The sequence below is a fragment of the Microchirus variegatus genome (assembly GCF_963457635.1).
Source record: "Microchirus variegatus genome assembly, chromosome: 12".
In the NCBI taxonomy this organism is placed as follows: Eukaryota; Metazoa; Chordata; class Actinopteri; order Pleuronectiformes; family Soleidae; genus Microchirus; species Microchirus variegatus.
Genome location: NC_139813.1, coordinates 24,413,399 through 24,421,490, shown reverse-complemented (window position 1 = coordinate 24,421,490; position 8,092 = coordinate 24,413,399). Strand labels below are relative to the sequence as shown.

Sequence of the window (8,092 nt, the reverse complement as noted above, 5' to 3'; positions counted from 1 at the left end):
CGAGTTTATGTTGCAGAAGAGGAAAATCGGCACTTCGTCTGACGCTTAGCAACCCTTTCAAATCAAAATTGCGAATTTTAATGAAATAACATAAAAGCGAGGCTAACACACGTCGAACCATAATAACACATTCATCTGTGCTGCTAAATAATCGAACGAAACCAACACATAAATACAATTGTGATAAAGAAAATAACTATGAAAATGTATGTTACTGCATAGAGTTTAAAAAGAACAACACTTAAATCATTCTCTCTGCAAAGACACGTTAATTGTGCTTTGAAACAACGCAAATGTAAAGCTATTGCTAACGCGATGCTAACGCCAATATCCATCAGGTCTAATGAGATAATCGAGACTAATTTGACTCGGAGAACGTAAAGGCCAGAACAATTCACTGTTTTCAAATCAAAATAGCACATTGTAAACTCTAACTCTCAGCAGCTAACGCTAAGATTAAGCTAACATCCCTATCACAGGTCAATAAAAGAGTAATCAACATAATCAAAGCGAGTTTATGTTGCAGAAGAGGAAAATCGGCACTTCGTCTGACGCTTAGCAACCCTTTCAAATCAAAATTGCGAATTTTAATGAAATAACATAAAAGCGAGGCTAACACACGTCGAACCATAATAACACATTCATCTGTGCTGCTAAATAATCGAACGAAACCAACACATAAATACAATTGTGATAAAGAAAATAACTATGAAAATGTATGTTACTGCATAGAGTTTAAAAAGAACAACACTTAAATCATTCTCTCTGCAAAGACACGTTAATTGTGCTTTGAAACAACGCAAATGTAAAGCTATTGCTAACGCGATGCTAACGCCAATATCCATCAGGTCTAATGAGATAATCGAGACTAATTTGACTCAGAGAACGTAAAGGCCAGAACAATTCATCGTTTTCAAATCAAAATAGCTCATTGTAAACTCTAACGATAAGAAGCTAACGCTAAGATTAAGCTAACATTACTATCATAGGTCAATAAAAGAGTGATCAACATAATTGAAGCGAGTTTATGTTATTGCAGAAGAGGAAAATTGGCACTTATTCTGACGCTTAGCAACCCTTTCAAATCAAAATTGCGAATTTGAATGAAATAACATAAATGCGGGGCTAACGCACGTCGAATACATGCAGTGCATCCATTTTTTTCTCCCACAGACATTGCTAACGCTAACATAACGTTAATGTCAATATCCATTGAGTTTAATGACATAATCAACACTGATTTGACTCCAACTTGTAGAAGTATGACGTAAAGGCCAGAACAATTCATTGTTTTCAAATCATAATGGCACGAAGCTAACGCTAAAATGAAGCTAATGCTAAGGTTAAGCTCACGGTCACGATCATAGGTCAATGTAAGATTGATCAACATATTCGGAGCGAGTTTGTGTTATTGCAGAAGAGGAAAATTGGCACTTATTCTGACGCTGAGCAACCCTTTCAAATCAAAATTGCGGATTTGAATGAAATAACATAAACGCGAGGCTAACGCACGCCGAATTGTACGTTTCTTTTCAAACCGAAATTGCGTTTTGGAAACGGCACAATAACAGAATTTTAAAGGCTGCAATTCAATAGTTTTCCATTAGCATGGCATTCTTAATAAGCAATGTATGTCTTTATGTTCTCGTCTTTGAATTCAATGGCGGTTCGTAGTCAGACGGAAGGAACGCGGTAAAATATTTGAGAAATTCACAAATGAAATACAGTAGACTCTATATTAAACCTCGGGTGACCTGCTGCGGATCCCGTAAACCCAGAGCTCAAATTCTCTTCTTTATTCTGAAGTGATTTCTTCTTCTTCTCTGCTCTTTCGTTCTCTGCCTCTCTGTGTCATGTTCTCTCTCATTATGGCGCTGCAATGGAAATGACAGGATACAAGAGCCCAGACCTTTTTATACATCCTCGTAGCGTATCCCTGTACGCTGTCCTGTTCAATAAAGAACGAGTGGAGGACGCGCTCTGAGAAATTTAAATATAATGGACGACAGCGATGCCTTCGTAGAGGAGCGTTTTTCAAATCCAAATTAGCCATCTTCTAATTTGGCCTAGCTTAGTAATAGCAATAATACTTATATAGTAATAACACTGACGCATGTATGGAACTCGGAAGAGAAAGTAAATGAGCAGGAAAACAGTCAATAAACGGACTGTGGAGCAGAAACTGTGACGGTGCATTGGTAAACTGAGCAAATGTATAATTACTCACAGTGAACGTCTGTATATCGCATTAGAAATTAGATTATTGTGGAGTTTTTAGTTCAAAATTGTCACCCAACAATTGATAGAACTGTGTTTTTAATACCGTTCTATCTTTTTACACGTTTCACGTCTCAGAATGATCACTATTCTCTCTATTTTGTGTCTCTTTTGTCATCATTTATTGTGTCCATACACATTTCTTTGTGATCATTTCGTGGCTTCATGTGCAACTCCCTCTGATCGTCTCCTTTTGTTGTTGTTGTTTGTCGTCTGTTTGTCGTCCACTTGCGGTCATTTTAAAGCTCTTTATCTCTTTGTTTTTGTATGGAGGAGTTTACCGCCCTCTGTTTATTCCCCCCCCCCCCCCCCCCCTTTTATTTTGCTCGTCTCTGTTCCGTCTTTCATTCTTTGTGTCCAAAAGAATGCAACTGGCAAAATAAGAAGTGTGTGTGAGTGTGAGGGGGGGGGTGGGGGGGGGATGTGGAATATTGAAAGAATGGGGTCAGCGTGATTGTCATGGCGGAATTGAAATACAGTACAAAACCAGAGCTGAATAAATCTTTTCACATGGAGAGAGGGGAAAGAAAAAAAACATCTCAGCAATTTGAAACAATGTCGACGCTCGTTGGCAGGAAGCCATTTTTTCCCCCCTCTGAAAAACTCAAACCATCTCTGAAGAAGACGATCTGACTGGATGAACTCCAGAGTCCCATCACTGCACAATACATGGTGTTAAATATAGGCGAGGAAGGACAAACTATTCTTATAACGCTCTGAAGTAGCACCATGATATGTACTGAAACTCAAAATACATGCAGTGCATCCATTTTTTCTCTCCTACAGACATTGCTAACGCTAACATAATGCTAATGTCAATATCCAATGAGTTTAATGAGATATCAACACTGATTTGACTCCAACTTGTTGAAGTGTGATGTAAAGGCCAGAACAATTCATCGTTTTCAAATCAAAATGGCACATTGCAAACTCTAAGAAGCTAACGCTAACATGACGCTAATGCTAAGATTAAGCTAACATCACGATCATGGGTCAATAAAAGAGTGGTAAACATAATTAAAGCAGGGTTGTTATGGCAGAAGAGGAAAATCAGCACTTAGCTGCTAACGCTTAGCAACCCTTTCAAATCAAAATTACGATTTTTTAATGAAATAACATACATTCGAGGCTAATGCATGTCGGACAAACTATTCTTATGACTCTCTGAAGTAGCACCATGATATGTACTGAAACTCAAAATACATGCAGTGCATCCAGTTTTCTTCCTAATTCTCCTATAGACATTGCTAACGCTAATGTCATTATCCATTGAGTTTAATAAGATAATCAACACTAATTTGACTCGGAGAAAGACAATATATCCAACTTGTTGAAATATAACATAAAGGCCAGAACAATTCATTGTTTTTTTTAAAATCAAAATGGCACATTGCAAACTCTAAGAAGCTAACGCTAATATGAAGCTAATGCTAAGATTAAGCTAACATCACAATCACGGGTCAATACAAGAGTGGTAAACATAATCAAAGAAGGTTTGTTATCGCAGAAGAGGAAAATTGGCACTTAGCTGCTAACGCTTAGCAACCCTTTCAAATCAAAATTACGCACTATGATATGTACTAAAACTCAAAAAACAAGCAGTGCATGTTCTTCCTATTTCTCCTATAGACATTGCTCATGCTAACGTGATGCTAATGTCAATGTCCATTGAGTTAAATGAGATAATCAACACTAATTTGACTCAGAGAAAGACAGTGTATCCAACTTTTTGAAGTGTAACGTGAAGGCCAGAACAATTCATTGTTTTCAATGAATTCAGAAATTCAGTTTTCTTCCAATTCTCCTCTAGATATTGGGAAAACAGTCAAAATACTCAAGGTTGTGCTCGGCCCACTCGTACCTGCAGGGGGAAGTGAACTTGTTCTCCAACTCCATTTGTGCCAACAAGAGTTCCTCTAAGGTGATGACCTCCTGTACGTACAACACGAGCCAATAACGTGGGCTATAAATCAGGCTGAAACAAATGTGGCTTGTTCTTTCAAATGAAATATTCATCAAGCTGTAATGAATGACTCGCAGTGTAGAATTAAAGCCAGGAACGGGCGACGGTCTTTGTACTCGTCTTGCACACAGCGCAGGAATTGGCAGTTCCATTTTCAACGATCATTATTTCGGCCATTAGCTACTGTATTAGCTACCGGAGGCATTTCTAAATCAGCTACATATAGATTTACACACACACACACACACAACGCTGAGTCCATTAAGGCCCCCCTGCATACAAATCAAACAGGAAATACAAACCTGTGCACTCCATCAGCGAAAATGAATATATGCAAAGCAATCAGCTGCTACGGCTTTTAAAACATCAATCACTTAATAGTCCTGAATTAAGACACGGGAGGGAACGGGGGAAACTGGGAGCGAAGTCAAATCAGCGAGTGAAAGAAATTCAAGGTCAAGGTGGAAAGAAGCTACTACGGTCAATAAGTGTGAGAAAAGTAGTAGTAAATAGAAAGCTAATGCAATATTCAATAGGGGGGGAAAATGCAGTTGATACATCCCACCCTTTTGGAAATTCTAGTTCTTACAATCCTAGGATCCAATACTTTGAATCAAAACAACGCCATTTTGCCAGGAAAACTCATAGATGCATAAATACTAAGGGTCTCTTCACTAGCTGTTTTTCCACAAAAAATAGTCGGGGACAGTCAAACAGAAGTGTCAGAGTCAACAGACTGGACTGCCGGCCACCGATTGGTCAGAGAGTGACGTGCGACACAAGAATGAAACCAAACAATTCCAAATTCCAAAAAGCACCTGCATTAAAATAAGAGAAGCCATAGTCTTGCAATCCCATCCTCCAATCCTTTGAATCAAAACGGCATTTTTTTGGCGGGAAAACTCATAGATGCATATATACTAGGCAATTGTCAGAGAACTGGTCTCCTCAGTGGCTATTTTTGCCCTGGTATTACAAAAATAGTTGGGAAAAATCAAAGGGTAGAACATTTGACTGGATCACAAAGATCCTTAGAGAGTAGATCCCCGTCATGAAACGCTCTCAAAGTGAGCACAGACCATAAAGTGATAGACATCTATAGGCAAAGGATCGTGCTTGTGTCGTGTTCACCCCTATCAGGGGGGAAAAAAAGGTACAATTAAGGAAAGTTTATCAGAAAGTTGAGGAAACTGCAGGTCATATATTCAGTCTGTCAAGTTTATGCTCCAGTAAACTGATGAGGAACCAAGTTTTGGTTCTTTTCCATTACAGAGCTCTAGAACCACTTGCCCGGACTCGACTCGTTTTTCTTGCTTTTCCCTTCGTGATAGTACCTGGTACCTGGTGCTCACCTGCTCTGGAGAAAGAGCCAATAATAAAATGTGACGTCAACAGACTGATTGGTCAGAGAGTTCCGACGCAAGAATCGAAGCGAACGATGCCATAGAACTGTAGATCAGTTCAGAAAAACATGAGCTGATCTCATTTAGAAATGGTTAATGGACGTTTATTTCCATTTAAAAGTTTCACACTACAGTTTTAAAGCCAACAGTTTTGTCGTCGGAGCCAAAAACAACCCCCGAACTCACACTTCCTGTTTTCTGAATGCACAAATGCCTGTTTATTATTTCGCCTTGGCTGTGCGAGACGCTACCGTCGACAGATATTTCTGACACTCTGTGTCTTTTCCCGAGCCGCGTTCAAAAACATCCGCGAGGCACCGGCTTCTCCTTTTGTCTGTCTTCTCATCTCTTGCTCGCTCGCTCTCTGAAGACATAAAAGTGGTACCTTTTCCCTTTCAGGCATCTTTCGCAGGAGCCTGTTAGGTACCCGAGCGGAGACAGCCGAGTCAAACGCAGACAGAGGAGGCAGAAGGATCGGAATAAATGAACTTCAGAGACGATCGGCATCAAGGGGAGAGACAGGCTAAGTGAGCGCCGCGGTGAAACACGGATCGCCTGCAGGTTGTAGGCAGGCAGAAATAAGACAGAGGTGGTAGATGTGTTATGGAGTGAGAGGAAGATAACTCGTCTCTTTCTCCAGTCCTCACCTTTTAACCTCCTCTCCTTCACTTTCACCATCAATATCTGTTGTTATTTTCTGTATGTTTGACTCAACTACCGGGCATTTTTGTTTTGTTTTTTAAAAAGCCTACTGTCAATATCGTGGAATTTACTGTAAACTGACCTTTGACAGACAAGCAGAAATGTATAGATTGTAACAATGCTAATTATTGTTGACTAATATGTATTTGACTGTGTTTTTATGGGTATTCCTTCTTTAATACACCAGGGACAAGGTGTCTTTTTAATGGTGACTGCCTGCAAAAAAGATTGTTGTCTTAACCCTGGCTTCTTTCACTCAACACAGTGTCTTAACCCCAACTGCTACATATATTCAGACTTTTTTCCTTAAGTGAGCTCAACATCTGTGGTGTCATACTATCCATCCATCCATTATCTACCGCTTTATCCTCCACCAGGGGGGGGTCATGGGGGGTGCTGTGCCTGTCTCTGACATATCGCTGACATTGGGCGATAGGCGGGGTACACCCTGGACAGTTCGCCAGGGCCACATATAGACACAAACAACCATTCTCTCACACCTACTGTCAATTTAGAGTGCCCAATTCACCTAATCCCCATATCGCATGTTTTTGGACTGCTAACATGCCATATGGGGACACTGCAAACTCCATGCAGAACGGCCCTTGTTCCGAAGTTGTTCCAAACGGGGCTCAAATCCAGGAACCCGGGTCTTCTTGCTGCAAAGGCAAGAGTGCTAACCACTACACCAACCGTGGGCCCGTGTCATACTATATCTCACCCCTTGTTACCAGACAAACAGGCAGGTAATGAGTAGGCTGTAACTATGGGTCGCATCAATACGACTCGTTTTATGTACAATTATTATATAGAGTGAAGCCTGAATATATGACCTATAAACGCACACACACCCCCAGGATGTCCATATGAGTAGTTGTGCCATGTGAGCACTAAGGGGTTACGGGTTAATCTGCTACCTTTGGGTTTATCGTCACCAAGTAGCTTCAATGAGGTTTCCACCAGCATTGTTCTCTTAGTTGTTGTTTTTGTGTCATTGCCTGTAACTTGAAAAACACTGGTGCACCAATAACCCTAACCCTGACCCTATGGCCTGTATTCAGGGTGTTGTTTCTGGAGTCAGTGATGAGTTATCTTGAAAAGCTTCATTTCGTCAGGTCAAGATGTCTGCCGCTGCTCTTCCTCTGCTGATACCTAGAGTCGACCTCAGGGAGGTCTGTGTCGCTGTGTTATCTGTCCTCTGCTCGAGTTAGGCGAGGTTCAACAGGAATTTGGCACCTAAGATATCTCAAATGGCACAGATGGTGCCAAGCTGCGCCAAAAGAGAGCACGCCTAGACATCTCTTTACTAAAACCTCTGTAATTTCACTCTGCTTCACTTCAACAGCATCAGACTTTGCACAGCTCATGTCCGCATGTTGTTACACGACCTCCATGTGTTTTTAAGCTCATACTGCATATTTTAAAGGTGATATTTGCTTTATAATGGTATGTTTTTTTAGGCGAGAGACAAAAAATCCTTGAGTTATGCTGTGTTCCATGTACATTTACTCTGACACAGTGGCATCTACAGTGAAACTTACACCTCTGGTGGAATCTCACAAGTGCTATCTGTAGTTTGATACCAAGATAATCCACATAGAGCTTGTAACTGCAGAGATTTATTCTATTTAGTTTGGGCATGTCATTTTCGAGCAGGGACTCCAAAAAGAGGGTCAGGGAAGAAGAGGTTAAAGAAGACCAACAATGACCACGTTTCAGTTTGAGGACATGGTTTTGCAGCTTATAA

General features: G+C 40.5%; 1 protein-coding gene across 3 annotated transcripts in view; it reads right to left on the bottom strand.

Annotated features, from left to right (window-relative positions):
• The window catches only part of LOC310934636 (exostosin-1), a gene marked incomplete at both ends in the record, with an annotated part of 231,728 nt that overhangs the window by 182,412 nt on the left and 41,224 nt on the right, over nt 1–8,092 (bottom strand). The gene's annotated exons all lie outside the window — the stretch shown is intronic.